The 18192-nt window shown below is 44.2% G+C and overlaps 2 long non-coding RNA genes across 2 annotated transcripts in view; one reads left to right on the top strand and one right to left on the bottom strand.

Annotated features, from left to right (window-relative positions):
- Window positions 1-5022: 5022 nt before the first annotated feature.
- The window catches only part of LOC309371894, a 30623-nt gene continuing 17453 nt past the window's right edge, over window positions 5023-18192 (bottom strand). The window contains exons 3-4 of the long non-coding RNA XR_014169322.1: window positions 8933-9152; window positions 5023-5155 (exon numbers count right to left, since the gene is read on the bottom strand). This is a non-coding gene — a long non-coding RNA (uncharacterized lncRNA). The remainder of the gene's footprint in view (window positions 5156-8932; window positions 9153-18192) is intronic.
- LOC309371896 lies at window positions 7869-16956 on the top strand. The gene is made up of 3 exons (XR_014169324.1): window positions 7869-7978; window positions 12363-12513; window positions 16873-16956. It is a non-coding gene; the product is annotated as an uncharacterized lncRNA (long non-coding RNA).

Raw genomic sequence — 18192 nt, 5'->3', positions numbered from 1 at the left:
CGGTCTCATTGTTGAGAACAGAATTTTTTGGTACATGCAAACCTAGTGATGAAATCAGGCATCTGCTGAATTTGCAGATGCTGAGAAAATGCATAAGGCTTCTGACCAGAGTACATTTATACAGATAACAACTATCATATTCAAGCTACACATCTGAAAAAAACACGATTCCATTTATTACTGCTTTTTCTCGTATCGTTGCAATGCAGTACATCAGCTTTTAGAATGATGTGACACAATATACACATTTCTTCTCTGCATCAGAATTTCTGCAGATCCATTAAGAAAGGTCATTTAGAAAAAGGGGGGAAAGAAAAATCCATGCTTAGCTTGATTCATTGGTTTCTCTCTACCCACTCTGATCAGGTTATTTGCAGAACATAATACTTCTAAATCTTTTCCTATTCCATTTGCTCCATATCTTCAGTAAGCTGTAATGTCAAAAATCTTTAGTCTTCTGATATAGCAGTTTCAACCTGCGAAGTGCTTCCAGTTAATGAAGCAATTTTGTTAACATTAATGTTGTTCCCAATAGATGTGAGAAATAACTTGTCTGTATCCCATACTATTTCATCTAGATATATTTGCATGGCTCTAAGAAGCACTGGAGGATTGCAAAAAAGGCACGATGAGAGAAATACATCTGGGCACATTGACCCATAGCCTCCTCTGTGCTTTCTCTCATTTCCCATTCTGAAACTTATGCTGCCCCTTCCTCCTTCCCAGCAGCCGCACATCAATCCTAATTCTTATGCAACTCTAATGGTATTCTCAGAATAGTTATTGTTTCAATAAAATTATGAATGAAGAAGAGAAGAAGAGGAGTTTGGATTTGGGTTAAACCACAGAGCCTAGGGCTGGCTGATCAAAAGGTTGGTGGTTCGAATCCCCGTGACAGGGTGAGCTCCCGTTGCTCGGTCCCAGCTCCTGCCAACCTAGCAGTTCAAAAACACGTCGAAGTGCAAGTAGATAAATAGGTACCGCTCCACGGGAGGGTAAACAGCATTTCCGTGTGCTGCTCTGGTTCACCAGAAGCGGCTTAGTCATGCTGGCTATCGCTCTTTACCACTACACTACACACATTGTCAGGGACTGGGCAGAGGAGGAATGGTGGAGACTGCTTCCCCAGCTTGACCCTTCCAGAGAAGAAGAAGACAGTTCAGAATGACAATAGGGGTTTGAGGGAGATCACAGCTCAGAGGCAGATGAGGGGAAAAGCTGGGAAATAATGGGAGAGGAGGAGGAGGAGGAAGCACCAGGAGAGAAACAGCTAATGGACACAGTGTTTTTAGAAAGCATTCCAGACACCCTCCCCCCTCTCCCAGAATCCAGGGAGCCCTGAAAGTAGTAGAGCAAAGGGCTAAGAAGCAAAGGGCCCTCAGTGCCACCTATAGGGGAGAAGGTGATGAATGAGGAAGTGGGGGGAAAGGGGGATGGAGAGTTACTCAAGACAACACCATTATTCCAAGAGGCTGCATTCATTCCAAGCCTCTCTCTGAAAATATTGAATAAAAGCAGATGGTAAGGACTTTTCCTTGTCTTACCCGTTCCTGGCAACATGTCGTGGGGGTTGCTTCCTCTGCTGCCTGACACACATATACAAATTGGTCAATTACACTAATTGTTGTGCATGGGTAGCCTAAATATTTGATTAGAGCCATGGTTCCCAATGTGGGGCACACACCCCACGGGGGGCAATTTGATTTTTAAGGGGGGGCAATTTGGAAGCTTGTTTAGACCACGTTAATGGCCTTTAAGGCTTCATCCATGTGAATAGTTCACTTTTTGAATAATAAGAATTATGTGTCATATGGGGGGCACCAGGTTTTTAAAGGTGTTTAGGTGGGTCATGGCCAAAAAAAGGTTGGGAACCACTGGATTAGAGTAAAATCACCCTCACCCCCCACAGACTAAGTTTTAAAGTTATCTAGCAAATAAATTGGCCATGGTATATATACTCATTCCTTCTGTCCTGCTACAATCTCTGCTCAAAGCATTTTTGCCGAGTTTTCAGTGAACTTGATAATCATTCAAAATCTGTTTGCCGGCAACAACAGCAGGAGGGAACACCATAAGCTTGCTTTCTGAGCTCTGCAGCCATCACATGAGGTCCTCCTACCTGACCTTCTGCCATTTTAGGTTAGTTTATGTCCAGCAGATGGCATTTTCAGTCATGGTGCCCAGTTGATGGATTAGCCTCCTCGCCTATGCTCACCTGCATCTGGTTAGATGTCATTTTGGAATCAGGTGAAAACCTTTTTACTTGTTCAGCACTGCATGATCCAGCATATGATGCAAGTTGCTTTGGTCATGGCTTCATCCATTCTGCTTTTGGAAGGCAGACACTATACATGGAAATATTAAGGAAGCAGGTTTTGGCCAAACAGTAGGAGAAATGTCCTTACTGTTGGAGCGATGTGTGGGAATGTTCAGGGATGCAGGAGAGGATATATTGACTGATTATATCCTTATCCAACTTGTACTAACAAGTTCCCAATATCAGCAGAATAAAACATTCCCCTTTATTTAAGTTTGCAACGGCTGCGTGTGCTCAGGCTTGCTTAAGCCTCTATAATAATCACTCTGGTAATTTCCCCTTTATTCCCTCTTAAAATAGAAGACACAACACAGTCCTTTACAAAAGTATAAAAAGAGTTTACTTACATTCTGTTCGCATCAGATCCCAGAAGGCAGACTTAAACTTAGTGAAGTAATATACATTTGGATTCTATCTTATAAGAAGATAGTCCCTTTCTCCTCTCTTGGCTGGGAGTAAGAGAGAGATGGCTGCCCCTGCCCTGTGCTTTTTTTATCATTACCTGCACAGGTGAGACCACGCCCACCTCTAGTCACATGTGAAGGAAGTCTGTCCCAGGAAGTTTACCTGCTGGCCGGACAGACATCCCTCCCCATGTCTAAACATATACACTCTAGGAATGTTGTAATTGACTGCTCCTGTGTTTCACATCCTACATGATGGAACAGTGGCTCAGAAAAGCCTCTGGTGAGGTCTCTTTCACTGGAGGAGTTTGAGAAGAGGGTAGATGGCCTTCCATCAGGGATTCTGTAGTTTCATTTTGCATTGCACGTCTTGCCTGGACGGTTGGACTCATGTAGATCCCTTTGAATGCTGTGATTCTGCGAAATAAATATATGAGTGTGTCTTGTGCAACACAGCAGACAGCTATGCTCTTTCAGGCCATCTCCAGCTCTCTGGATAATCAACAACACTAATTTGTCTCTAGTCTAATTGTGGTAATGGTATGATGATTTGTTACGGCTGCCTAAATGTTTCACATACACAGTGCCATTTGCTTCAGTGGAATGTTTTCTCTCTGGCCATGCTGAAAGGAAGGCTGTTTGCTTATGGACAATGTTGTCGCGCCACTCCTTGGTGTGTGGAGTGCCTCTGGGCGCAATCCTCTCCCCGATGCTTTTTAACATCTTTATGCGCCCCCTTGCCCAGATTGTCCAGAGCTTTAGGCTGGGCTGTCATCAATATGCTGACGACACTCAGCTCTATCTACTGATGGATGGCCACACCAACTCGGCCCTGGACACACTGACCAGATGCTTGGAAGCTGTGGCTGGATGGTTTCGTGGGAGCCGATTGAAACCAAATCCTTCAAAGACAGAGGTACTCTGGCTGGGTAAGGATGATGTGGGGATGAGGGACCAACTCCCTTCTCTTGAAGGGCCCAATTAGTGTCATTGCCTTCCGTTAAGAGTTTGGGTGTAATCCTTGATGCCTCCCTTTCCATGGAGGCACAGGTTACAGCAACAGCCAAGGCGCCATTTTTCCACCTTCGCCACATCAAGCAGTTGGTCCCTTACCTTTCCCGCCCCGACCTGGCCACAGTGATCCATGCGACGGTCACCTCCAGACTTGACTACTGTAATTCGCTCTATGCGGGGCTGCCCTTAAAGCTGTCTCAGAAACTCCTGCGGGTGCAGAATGCTGCAGCGAGGCTCCTCACGGGGTCTCTGCCATGGGAGCATATTCACACAGTGCTTTTCCAGCTGCACTGGCTCCTGGTGGAGTACAGGGTCAGATTAAAGGTCTGCTTTTGACCTTTAGAGCCCTTCACGGTCTAGGACCCTCGTACCTACGGGACCGCCTCTCCCGGTATGCCCCAGGGAAGACCTTTAAGGGCCATAAATAGCAACACCCTAGTGGTCCCAGGACCTAAGGAAGTTAGATTAGCCTCAACCAGAGCCAGGGCTTTTTCAACACTGGCTCCGACCTGGTGGAACACTCTGTCTCATGAGACCAGGGCCCTGCAGGATCTGATTTCTTTCCGCAGAGCCTGTAAGACAGAATTGTTCTGCCTGGCCTTTGGCATGGAGTCAATTTGATTCCCTCCCCCCTTTCTTTTTTTCCTTTCTCCTCCTGTGATGAGGCTGCATTTTAATGTTTTTAATGTTTAAATGTTGTATTTTAACCTTGTTTTTACGTTGTACTCATTCAACTTGTTTTTATTATTGGTTGTTAGCCGCCCTGAGCCCGGCCTCAGCTGGGGAGGCCGGGGTATAAATAAAAATTATTATTATTATTGACACTTTGTCCTTCCCCTGCTTATTGAAAAGACCAACCTAAATCCCCATAGGCTGTGACCCCAAATAGATCTTTCTAAACTTGGAAGGAAATGGCATAGCCGTCATGAAAGAAAGCAAAACAACAACCTCTCAAAGGGAATTTGAATAAATGCCTTCAGCGGGACAATTTCAGGTTGCCGATTCCGGAATACTTCCTCCATGTACAGGCTATTCACATTTTCCTATCTGCCTGAATTGAACCATTCTTTAACATAAGTAGTAGTCTTCTTTCCATTATCAGCCCCCTCCCCTTGTTGGTTGGGAAAGCAGATGTATATTGTGTTCTTGAATCTGCATCTGGATAGATAAAAACAATAGCATTGACATCAAGCCCACCAGCCTCCCAGGCTGTCCAAGCAATCTTTGTGTTGCACAAAGTTAGCCTCTTGCAGCTGCCAGGTTTTCACACCCTGAATTATGAATGTCCTCCTCTGAATATGGTTTATTTCCTGGGATATGGTACCCTGGGACATTATGCAAGCTCTTTTCCAGCTTTTATGTGGACCAAAGCCAGGGTTTAGCATACACAAGGCAGTGTGAGCCAGGCCAGTTCTTCCTGCTGAAGAAAAAGAAGGGGAAAGAAAGTCCTTAATATATTCAGAGATGTTTGCAAGTGCTTTGCAATCTTTCTTTTTTTAAAAAAATATATATATATTTTTATTTGATTTTACAAGTCTGAAATTATAATATTTGTAGATTCCTCCTAATCTCTGGACTTCCCACCTTCCCCTCCATGGGTCCTATAGTTAACATTTTCAACTGCATATTATTCAATAGTCCATTTTTTATATCACTCCATTATCTCCATAGTACTTGCTATATTACTAGCATTATTGCAATCCTGCTAAAGTTTTCATCTGCAAGATAAACTATAATCCCCCCCCCCCTTCTTTGCTAAAGTTTTGGTCTTCTTGGTTCCTGAGCTTTCTGGTCAATTTTGTTCTTTGCAATCTCCAGTGCGTAAATTAATAGAATTATATTAAAGACATTTGTGGTTTTGCCTTTACCCTTATGTAATATAACCTGGTTATGGCAATTGTTTTTTTTCTTATAGTACTTTGCCTGTTCCACCTATTATGATGGAATTATGGTAAACACCCACCTGGTCCCACTCCACTCTTTCCCTCAAACCATAACTCCATGTCACCTCTTCCACTGAAGCCTTTGCCTTAATCTCGTTTCAAACCCAAACTTTAATTTGTACCCTTTCTACCCTTTCCATTTCCCCCCAGTTGGTCTCCACCTGTCAAAATTTAGATTGTAAGCTTCTACTTTTGGAAGAACTTCCTCTGGTGGACAGACAGGACTGGCAGCCTCAGGCAGGACCTGTCTGGCTTGCAGTTAGCAGATCCTCAAGCTGTTGATGCCAAGGTTATTTCTCCCTGCTTTTTGGTTTCCTGCTGTTTGCTTTCCCTCTTCTCCTTTTCCTAACTAGGGAATGGAACAATTCTAACCTGGTTTGGGGCTAAGAAACAAGAGCATTGTTTTAGGCTTCTCAGCTTAGATTTCCACCCCCCCCCCCAACACTGCTGAATTGAACAAACTAGGGTTAGCTGCAGGCCATCTTAAGCATATCCGGCACCATGGAGCAAAGATCCCTCCAGTCCCCTTCCTCCGTTTCCCAGAGTTGTCGACCTGTTTTAAGGGGGTGGAATCCCGCCCTCTCTCACTGCTGCCCCATGCTGCTCCCGCATTGGCAGAATCATGGTGTGGGGCGGGGCAGGCGGGCACGATGGGGACGGCACGGGGGTCTTGTCCAGGCAGGGACAGGCGAAGCAAGCTGGGCCGTCTGCGTCGCCGCAGCACAGTAGTGCGCTCACTCAGCCGCAGTCTTGCCATCCTTGCTTGGGGAGGAAGGGGGGGGAGGAGAGAGCGTGACTGGGAGGGGATCGGGCAGGGGAAGGAAATTTGGTTTGTGTGAAGGAGTGTAGAGGTGGTGGGGGTAACAGGAAGAGGCAGGCTCCGTGTAAGGTGGTGGAGAAGCAGGGGAAGGAGGGAGGGGCACTGGGGGCAGCAGTTGCAGCGTGTAGCCTTGAGCGCGGGGATCTTTTGAGGTAGAGTGGACGGGGAGCAGTGGTAGAGTCATGTTTATTATGCGCAGGGCTTGGGATGCAAGCACACACCACGCAGCCAAGGAGGTGGTGTGTTGCGGAGCCAGCGGAGAGAGCTCCGGACTGTGGGAAAGCATCCAGAGCCTTCCCACCTCCAACGGGTGTTTGAGGTGCACAAGCACCAAGCCCCCACTCCGCCTCACTTACCTCCCTGGACTCTCACCTCCCTGGACTCTCCCCCTGGCGCCCTGCACTGCTTGGTTCCCTGGCTCACCATGCCACTATGCCCAATGGTAAAGACGTCCCTGGTTACCTGGGACAAGCAGACAGACTCCATAAGGAAGAGCAGCATGCCCATGCCTCAGGAACATCAAGTGCTTCCCAGCAAACCCCTGGACTGGAGCTCTTCCTTACCTTGTGGAGGAAAAAGCTAGCCCAAACAGTTGGACACACTTCAGGTCTGCCACAGCAGAGCTGAGTCTTCTTCTCCCCACCCAATTTTGGACTGGGAGTAGAGACAAGGTCTGAAGGACACCAAGTCAGGAAAGCATCTTTGCCACCACAGGGCCAGCTCTGTCCCACCAATAGTGCCTCACCAATGCATCTTGCCTTTTGCAGCCACAACAGAGTCAGAAACCCTGTGTAGACAAGCTCTCTCCCCTTAGGCAGTGAGTCATGTCAGTTCCTTGCAGTGCCAACTTGAAAAAAATATGGTGGGGGCCCAGATAAGACCTGCCCCACAGAACTGGTCACATGATACAGTGCACACACACACCATTTGAATGGGAATGCCCATCAACTTTGTGGGGGCCCGGCCCCCTCAAATATTTTACCGTGGGGGGCCAAATCCCACATGGCCTCTAGGAGTTGGCTCCTATGGTTCCTTGCTTGGGGGCACATTTCTTCTGAACTTTATGTCCCTAGGAGAGGGAGTCTATATAAAGTTCCTGCCATGGACCAGAAATGGAATAGACCAGGAAAACCATTGTAAAAGGGCTACCCCAATGACATCATGAGAGGAAAAGATATAAGAAATGTAATATGAGTAAGTCACTGCTAAACAATCTGCAGTGGCAAATTCATAGGACACAAAAGCATTGGTCTCACCCTCTTTCAGAATTACATCATAATGAGGAATTATCTGGCTCTTGAACCTTTTTCAAAGAAGGAAAATGAAGTGACCTCATAGTCACCATCACTTTCTGTCTCTTGGCAACGGGGGGGGGGGAGCACACTCCTTTCTCACAGGTCTGGCACTGACTCAGAATCTGACTAGACCTCTTTCCCTGAGCAGGGAGAGCTATCAGAAGAGGAAGGTAGAAAGGTCACAGGTCAAGAAAGGTTTTTCTCTCCCAATTTATTTCTTCCTCAAGGTTCTCAGGGTTCTAGAACTACTGGAACAATATGAAGATGCTGGCAGATGGAAGGCATCTAAAGAGGCCAACCAGGGCCATCTTACTCATAGGTGCTAGGGGTGCGGGGCACCCAGGCGCCGGGCTCTCAGGGGTGCTAGGCTGAGAGTCTGGGGCCAAGATTTGGAGTTCAGGGATTGGGAGAGCCAACAGCCGCTGCCAAGTGGAACAGAGCCTGGCGGAGCACTGCAGCTCTGACCTCCTGCATGCCTGGGATTGGCGGGCAGTCAAGAGGCCCTCCCAGCATACGCTGCTCACATGAGCCTTGACTGTCGTTGTGCTGGGCTCTGTTCCCCCCCCCCCAGCACCCGGCTGCCACCTTGGGTTCCTCTGTTGCTGTGCACGCCGCGCTGGCCCGGCCTAAATAAAGGTCAACAACTTTGGGCAACCTGGGGGGGGGGGCGCTGGTGGATATTTGCACCCCAGCACCGCATATGCTTAAGATGGCCCTGAGGCTAATGCTGCTTTTCCCTAGGGGAATTTGACATTTTCTCTCATCCTCCCCCTTCAGTACTTGACAGAGTAATCCAAAAGGAACAGGGCACACCTGTCAGAAGTTGGGCACCTTATTGTATCACCTCCGTATTTTACACTGTGAACCAAGAATTGGGGGGGGGGGGGAGTCAGCTGGCAGTTTGCATCAGTGGGATGCTTCGTTTGGTAGATGAATTAATCAGCTACAAAGTCGTTCCCAGGGTTAGGGAAATAGTCTAGAAAACGTGTAGGTGTTATTTGTTCTAATGGGTAATGAATCAAACTGCAAAGCCTCCCCTGCTTAAAAATGGTTTAACTTGTTGCCTTGCTAAAAAGTAAAAATACAGATTGGGGTTTTTTGGGGGAGGGGGAGTGATGGTCTGAGCCATTGTGACTCACCTCACACCTAGGTGCTCTGCCACTCAATCCAATACAAGGAGCCAGTAAATGTCCAAAAGTTCAGCGTGCTTTGTAGTGGAGGCAACCAAGGATGGGGAGGAGATCTCTGCTTGGTTGCAGTGGCAAGAATTGTTGTTTAGTTGTTGCTGTTGTTGTTGCCTTACTTTCCCCTCATGGTTCAAGCTGCACCCCATGCTGTCACACCATGCCATCCCTTTTTCTGTTGAAACATACTGAATAAGTACGGCTGGCCATTTGAAATGATAGCAGAGGAGCTTCCCAACAGGTGAGGCATTGTAGCAAACCAGACGTCATACTATTTTCACACAAGGGGCATGTTATCTATCCGTTGTTTTCCTGCGTGCATTGCAGGAAAGAAAATGTGTTCATGATTGAGCTGCAAACCAGCTCTGAGTTGGTTTTGTCTTTGCCTTTGTAACACAACCACCTGCAGACATACTACAGGATCATACGCCCACTAGGAGTTGAATTAGTTTCTCCATGAAAGTTGTCACAGCTGGAACCAAACTGAAGAGAAAGAAAGCCTCCGCCTGACGCAGAAAGAAAAACTTCCTAAATAAATAACAGTAGGATTTAGGTGCTACCTCAAGGGACAGATGCGAAGGAACAAATAAGTCAACATTCTGTTTTAGATGCTTGGTAATAGGTCACTTCCCTGCTGCTCAGCTTATTGTAAACACTTCACATATCAGATGATGTATTCCCTCCGTGATTCTCTTGGAGCTGGTTTGATCCTCTTTGAGTCACTAAGCAATAGCACATCTGTAGCAGGCAAAGGCCTCCCCAAAGCAATTGTTCTTACTGCAGCACGAAGCTGATATGACTTTGCTAAACTCAAAAAGCCTTTTTGAGATTAGAATTAAGGTGGGTGCTGTCTACACACACATAACGGAATAAGACTGGCTGTGGTAGGAAAGCTTCAAACAAGCTGAAACAAATTTTGAATTTTTGGACAGACTGGTTTGATGAGCTCAAGCCACTTGTATTATTTCATATTTTAGCAGCATCAAGGAGGCTCTCCCATCTTTGATAGTTTTATGGGGTTCATTTTAATTAATTTATGTTTTCTTCTTTTTCTTCTTGCTTCATTCTCAAATGACTTCGCTTGCCTTCCTCTTATGGTCAATATATGCATCCCCACTGCTGAGGCAATGAGGAGGCAATCCTTCTCTTCTCAACCCATCTCTGCACAACACAGACTAGAAATGTCATTTTTGAGGCCTTCCGATTGCCAAAAGAAATGGGCAGTTTTCACTGGGGAAAGGGGGAAGGATGTTTACAAGAAGTATCCCGTCTGTCACTGAAATATACTCAGATTCAAGAGTGGATTTCATGCTCTTTATTCAGCTCATAGTGGTGAGAATGGAAGTTTCCCCAGAATGTCTGCTTTATATACTTTATTTAAACAATGGGCCCCACGTGATTGGCTAATTCCAGGATTCTCCTGTAGGCCAATTAGGTAGTGGATTCACTTCCACCTAGAGCAGGATTGGGTGGCTCCTGTGGACTAATCAGATTGCTGCATTCTGGATCCTATTGTTCTAGGGCCAATCAGACTGATGCATTCTGAATCCTATTGTTCTAGGACCAATCAGACTGCTGCATTTTGGATCCTATTCAACTCAGTACATAGCAGTCACTTACAAAATCTATTTGTAATTAGCATGTCATTTGGGTAGTTTACATCTTTTTGAAATGTTGCCACAACAATTAAAAACTAAAAAACAGATTACAATCTCAGGACTGAAAGTTGTTCATGTCTTATCCATATATAGGGCAACTGGGTGTTGACTGGGGTGGGTGGCTTTGATGCCATGTTTTTAGGGCCACGCCTGGTGCCAGCTCCACTTCCTGTGTGGATTCCACTATGCATTGTCCACGCTTGCCTATAAGGAAACTTCAGTCTGTGATCTCCTGCTCCTGTGCTGGATAGTCAAAGGATGGGGGACACCTAAAGTGACTGGTGTCCTAATCATGTGGGACTGACACATGAGCAGAAGCTCACACCACATTTTTTCCCCTTACATACAGCTGTGCACAATCTGCATTTGTTCTAGGAAGTGGTAAAAAAGAAAGATAAAGGACCCCTGAATTGTTAAGTTCAGTCAAAGGCAACTTTGGGGTTGCGGCACTCATCTCACTTTTCGGCTGAGGGAGCCAGCGTTTGGCCACAGACAGCTTTCCAGGTCATGTGGCCAGCATGACTAATCCGCTTCTGGCACAACAGAACACTGTGGCGGAAACCAGCGTGCATGGAAACACCGTTTACCTTCCTGCCGCAGCGGTACCTATTTATCTACTTGCACTGGCGTGCTTTCAAACTGCTAGGTAGGCAGGAGCTCAACCTGTCATGGGGATTTGAACCGCTGACCTTCTGATTGGCAAGCCCAAGAGGCTCAGTGATTTAGACCACAGCGCCACCCGCGCCCCTTTTACATGTAGAACAACACATTTACAGCATAGGGTGTGTCAGTTCAAAGAGGAATAAAACTAAAATCAAGGTCCTTTGGCCCTAACCAGTATGGACAATGGTTAGAGAAGATGGGAGTTGTAGTCCAGCAGTATCTAAACAGCACTACATTGCCTATCTTTGCTAAAGGCTAATGGCACAGAGTGCTGGCCTAGGACTATGGAGATCTGGGTTCAAATCCTGACTCAGACATAAAACTTTCTGGGCCATCACAGTCTCTCAGCCTAACTTACTGCACAAGGTTTCTGTGAAACAACCATGTATTCTGCCCTGAGCTGCTTGGAAGGAGGCAAGAGAGAAATTCAACAAACACCAGTATGTTGTCATGGCTTCCTCAAACTATCCTGTGAATTGTTGTATGAAGCAGCTGCTATGAATATGCTGACAGAAATATAATTTTGCAGTTTGCTGGGGAAAGAGAAACAACTGCAAAAAGTAACTTCTGGTGTACATAATTGGTATGTCCACAGTAAACGAAGGTTTTAAAAATATACTAGCATCACAATGCAATATGATCTGGGACTTTGTTTTGATCCCAGTGGTTTCATTTAGCTTGAATGCATGCAGAATTCGAAAATAAACACTCTCCCTCTCTTGTCAGTGGCATTCTAAGGACTTTGACATTTAGTCAAGGTGACCACAAGTAGCTAACTTTTTCTCCCTCTCTTCATTTAACAAAATCGATAATGCAAATCGCAATGTCTTAGAAATACCAGGGCGAGGGTCAGCTTTATAGAAAATTCACTTTAACTTGCATCATTGCATCTTATTACAGAGAGAGGGTAGGGGGAAGTCACTGGTTTAATTAATGCCTATGCTATGTGGTGCTGAAGGGACAGCTTATACAGGCAGCCTGCCAGTGGGGGGCTTTTATTTTGCTTCGTTAATAAAGGGGAACAAATGGTCTAATTTGAAGCTTGCCTACTTGTCTTTTGTTAGGTGCCAAGCTGTCAATGCGAACACATGCAAGCATGGAAAGGGATTTTGACGCTCAGCAGCTACCTCATGCTTCGGTGGTCATAACTGATAACTTGGATGTAGTGCAGAACAAGTCCAGTTATTTTACATATAACATACATTAAAGCCCAGAGTAAGTGCGGGGTTATTTTGGGGGGTGGGTGTTCTTTCTACCTTCTCCTCTTGTTCTTCTCATTCCAGCCTGGATATAAGATTCAGAAATTAATTCAGGAAAGCAACAATGTGAGGAAGCGGAGCAGAAAAAGCCCACCTGAGTCTTTGGGATGGGTGATGCATTTAAACGTGGATAAACACATGCCTGCAAGGCAAATGTAGTCCCTCTGAGATCAACCCCTACAAAACTCTGAGCTGATGCCTCCCCAAGGATAAATGAAAGCAGTGGGGATTTTCAGGAAGAGGTATCAGTGGACAGGAAGGCATAGAGGATGAACAGTTTATTGGCCCAAGAACAGACACCAACAATGGGAAACATTTTAATAAAAATTCAGAGGAGCCTCTAAGACCTTCTGCCATAGCTGAAATAGCAGGCCTAAGAAACTGCCCAGGTCAGGTAGCCCTCAAACTACCAGGTCCTTATCGCTAAAGGAGGATCAACCAATTACAAGCTCTGCCATTACAGGATAGAGAAGGAGAGGCAGATAGGGAGTCTCACCAATGCATCACCTCTTTCCCATGTTCCTGCCATTTCAACAGTTTTAGAGCCATGAGACCTTTAGTGTTCTGGGACAGCCCTTGTGACTCACAGAATTGTAAGGAAATTCTAAACTGCCATGTGAGTCTGTCAGAAAAACAGAATCCTCTTTCATGAGAGAAATTGGAGGCTACGTTTTTGGCCCAGTGCAACACCCAAGATCACCATTGCCATACAATCAGTGAGAAGGAGGGGGGAAATGCCTTGATGCAATGAAATCCATACTGGGCTTAGAGGGGGGGTGTGTGATTTTTATTATTATTATTATTATTATTATTATTATTATTATTATTATTATTATTTGTATACCGCCGTATACCCACAGGTCTCAGGGCAGTTAAAACCAAAAACCACAATATAAAAACACAAAATGCATAATAATAAATAAATGAAATGGAAAACAAAAAAAACCCCAAGTAACCTCCCCCCCCCCCCAACACATTTTAAAATGGCACTAGGTGTCAATCAGCCAAAGACCTGGTTAAAGAGGAAGACCTTTGCCAGGTGCCTAATGTCAGGAGCTCGTCCTACACTCGAATAGGACCCTGGTAGAGACACATACACGACTGGCATGTTTTCTCCCTCCTGGTCATTTGTTCGGGAGCTTCAAAAGCTTTCTTCTGCCTGAACAACTGAACAACACAGTGACTGATGCCAACAGACACCGGCACACTTAGGGATCCGCAGAGTCTGCGCAGTTCGCATGACAGACCTCAGCAACTCAGCATTTTGGCTAATCTACTTTATTTACATATAAACACACACGGAGCACTGCAACATGGCTCCCTCTCTCTCTAGCATCAGACAGCAAAGAGAAAAAGAACAAAGGACAATAGTCCCACTTCACGGAACACAGTAACACAAACATCCTGTGTCCGTCACTTCCCACTCTGTGGAGTCAAAACATAAACCATCATGTGATAGACAAAAATCCCATGACTGCATTCATGGAGCAGGAATTCTAACACCTAAACGTGTATAATGAAGACTTCAGCTGAACCTCCCTATAAGGAGCTGGTAGCAACCTGACTTCCTGAATTATGATCAGAAGTGCTTCCTTAGCCAAACCCACAGGCTTCACACTTTAAGCCATTAGGTTATATAACTAAACTAAATGATAGCATTCATTTTCATGTCCCCTTCATACTGGGGGAATCTCACCCCCCCTTCCCCATTTTTCAGATGATATATATCCATAGGGAAGTGTGTTATATGGATTTTGTGTTAAGTCGTTTTCTATTCCGCCATCAATCCTCAAAATTATAGTCACACTGACTTTGCCTCAACTGTGTATTCCCCGATGTTCCCTTCATCTGATGCATTTTAAAAGAATAAAGTCTTGTTCATTTTGTGTGAGAGAGGGAGAGGTGGAACAAAAAGGAAAACAACTTCATGTGAACAGTGTTGTTCTACTTGACCTTCAGTTTCCAATAATAGTTCGTAATACAAAGTATTTCCTCAGAACAGCTGTTGTGGATATGCTTCTGTGCCTCCCCGGGTTTAATGGCTTTTTAATAGGTAGAATTGTTTGAAGCATTCTGCCGTTGAAAAATATTTCTCACTTCTTAAATAAAGGAGAGTGTCTTATTGACTTTTAAAGAATCACACTATTTTTATGCGTCGGAGCCGCTGGAACAGCTAAGTAGATCTACAGGCAGCAATTCTATGCAGACTTCCTTGGAGTAAATCTGATTCCCTTTTTACCTCATTGGGATCAGGCTGTTAGGGCACATTCACACAGAATGTTTTGATTAATGGATGGCAGGAAAATCAAGTGTGAGAATTTGCATGTGTGAATGAGAAACATCACCTTGAATCAGTTCAAAAGCTCTGTACTTGTCAGATTATTGGTGGTGCAGCATGCATCAGGGCCCTCCTCAACTGTTATACTACTGAGGAAATTTTTGTGAGCGGCTTTTGGACTTGCTCAATGTTTTAGAATAGCTGTGTCTGTATTCTTTATTATTCTTTATTAAACTTATTAGTTGCTTATCACCTGAAGGTTAAGTCCAGTCAAAGGCGACTATGGGGTTGTGGCGCTCATCTTGCCTTTAGGCCGAGATGTCCACAGACAGCTTTCCAGGTCATGTGGCCAGCAGGGCTAAACCACTTCTGGCGCAACGGGACACCATGATGGAAACCAGAGTGCACAGAAACACTGTTTACCTTCCCGCCGCAGCGGTACCTATTTATCTACTTCCGCTGGCGTGCTTTCAAACTTCTAGGTTGGCAGGAGCTGGGACAGAGCAACGGGAGCTCACTCCGTCACAGGGATTCGAACCGCCAACCTTCTGATTGGCAAGCCCAAGAGGCTCAGTGGTTTAGACCACAGCACCACCCACATTATGTACCTTTAGTACATAATACCATGGGGGGGGGAGAGAGAGAAGGGAAACCATATAATACATTAATATTTTGTATAAGCTAACATACATACTAGCCACATAAATGCTAGTGAGCAACATTAACAGAAACTCAACCGCCCTGCCCCCCCCACCCCAATTTAAAAAAAAATTACTCACATTGAACCAACATTTTGCCCCATTTAACCTGTCCATCCCATCCAGAAGTCTGGTGTCAAGGCCAGCTATTACAATAAGTGGTAGGTGAGTCCTACTTCCTCCAGAGATTGTCCACTTTTTCTCCTCTCCTTTTTTTTAATATAAAGATATTTATTGAAGTTTTTTTTTTAAAAAAAAATTATACAAAAACAAAGAAAAAAGAACAATAGCAAAAACAAACCACAAACACAGAAAAATAACATATATAAAAAAGACAAAATACAAAACTAAAAACAATTTAAAAACAAACAAGGTTTCGTTCCCTTATTTTCTTATAACTTACTTCCCCAACCTCCTCATACCTCCCCTTTCTGTATTCCAATTTCATTATTAATTCAACAAATCCTCTCCCTTAATTTCCATTTAATTCTTTTTTATCCTTTCTTTTCTTTTTACTTAATCATTACAGCTGAAAACCACTTAATTTCTAAACCAACATCATTCTAGCATTCATTAATTTTGCAATATTTCCTAAGATAGTCCTTAAATTTCTTCCAATCTTCTTCCGCCGTCTCTCTTCCCTGGTCTCGGATTCTGCCAGTCATTTCTGCCAGTCCCATGTAGTCTATCACCTTCATCTGCCATTCTTCCAAGGTGGGTAGATCTTGTGTCTCCCTCTTTCTCCTCTCCCTTTATGGGGGAGCAGTGGAAAAGGAAAGCAGGAAGATTGCAACAAAAAGATTAGCTGCTACCCATCGCTTGTTGTTGGTAGGGGTGCAATCTGTGATAGAGGGTAGAGAAACCTTCAGAATAGCTTAGGAGGTGGCCCTGGGGGGGTTGCATAGGGGAAGGTGTACTGGCAAAGATTGACTCAATCTCTCTTCCGCTCCCTTGGATCAAAAAGCCTTCTTTTCACAGAGGGGCACCAACTGTGTGCTCTGTTTGCAACACAGTTCCAACACTTATTTTAAGTTCTTTTCTTTTCTATCCCTGGAGTCCAAGACTGCTCAAGTCTTTGCTAGGGATAGGAAAGGAAGGACGATTCATCGTCTGTACTTTTTGCAACCGACTGATCTAATTTAACAGTTCCAAAGTTGCTTGCAGATTGGAACTCAGCACCTGATCAGATTTCACACATCTCTGGAATTTGCAAAGTAGTGTGCAACAAGTGTGCACAAAAATGTGCATTTTATCTTCTGGGGAAATGCACTGCAAAGCACTAAAAAAATAGGATTCGTCTAAATAATTTTAAGTATTATTACAGCTTGTGTATTTTTAGAAACCACCCTGGGAGCACAATGGCATGATGGATGTTCTACAGATTGGAGGAATAAACAAACAAATCTGCTTTATATTTTGGAAATTTGTTGTTGTTAAGATATCATTACTAAATATTGCATGAAAGTTCCTGGGATAAAGGAGCAAGTTTTCATCTATGTTTGGATACAATCAGATGCCATTTTGCATCAAGACTAAATTTTCCAGAGCCACATTTTTTTGTTTCTTAGAATTCCCAAGCAAAGATGAGTATGAGGCTGTTAATAAATAAATAACAGGAGATGAAAAACATTTCATTCAACAATTTGAGACATACCAGACCAAAGAGAATCAGTTTCCTTCCTACTGAACTGTTTCTGGAGGTGGAATAGAAGCAAGGCGACAACTGACTTATCCCAGGAGCAGGATGAACATTTTATAAAGGTACAAAACACAAAGTTGAGTCTCACATCATCATTGTCAAGATGACTGGAAAATTAGTAGTCTGAACCAAACCAAAATGCTAATTTTCATCTGCTTTAGAAAGATTAATTTTTGTGTGAGACAAAGCTATGGAAGAATGCTTTGCTTAAACACATTCACCCATTTTTCCCTACCCAAAACTAAACAAATATCAAAAATCCATAGCTGTGCTTTCAAATAGATTCTGTAATAAAGTTGAATCAATACTACACATGGCTAGGAAATATGACCAAATAACAATGACAAACATGCAATTTCTAATCCTATTTAAACACGCTTTGAATTACTAATCTGGTACAAGTTATAGTATGTAATAGACATTTTAGCAAGGGAAAGGTGAAATTTTTCTCCTTAAGTGATGGAGAGTTTACTCCTGTATCCCTAAAATTGAAGGGAAGGCTTTGCCGAGATACAGTAAAACCCTGTTATATTAATAATGCTTAGGCTTTCCTTCCATGTATATTATTTCTCAAAGAGCTAACAAATAAAAAAATAGTGAGACTTAACACCATGTTGCTGTGTATCCCCATCTTTAAGAGGAGTTCTCCAATTTTACAGGAGTCTTGTAAACTGTTCAGGCCTCTTTGGAGGGAAGGGATTGCAGGATGAAGGATAAAGGGTAAAGGTAATCAATTCCTCTCCCCCCCCACCCCCAAAGGCTGTCTGATCATTTTGTAGCTACATAGCCAAGGGACCTGAGGAGAGTACCCCTAGAACCAGGCAAAGGGCCTTCTCGGTAGTGGCGCCCTCCCATCAGATGTCAATGACATAAACAACTACCAACTGACTTTTAGGAGACATCTGAAGGCAGCCCTGTTTAGGGAAGTTTTTAATGTGTGATGTTTTATTCTGTTTTTAA

Source organism: Podarcis melisellensis, assembly GCF_964234715.1.
Source record: "Podarcis melisellensis genome assembly, chromosome: 6".
Classification (NCBI taxonomy): domain Eukaryota; kingdom Metazoa; phylum Chordata; class Lepidosauria; order Squamata; family Lacertidae; genus Podarcis; species Podarcis melisellensis.
Note: the sequence above shows the minus strand (reverse complement) of the source record. Positions and strands in the feature narration are given on the sequence as shown.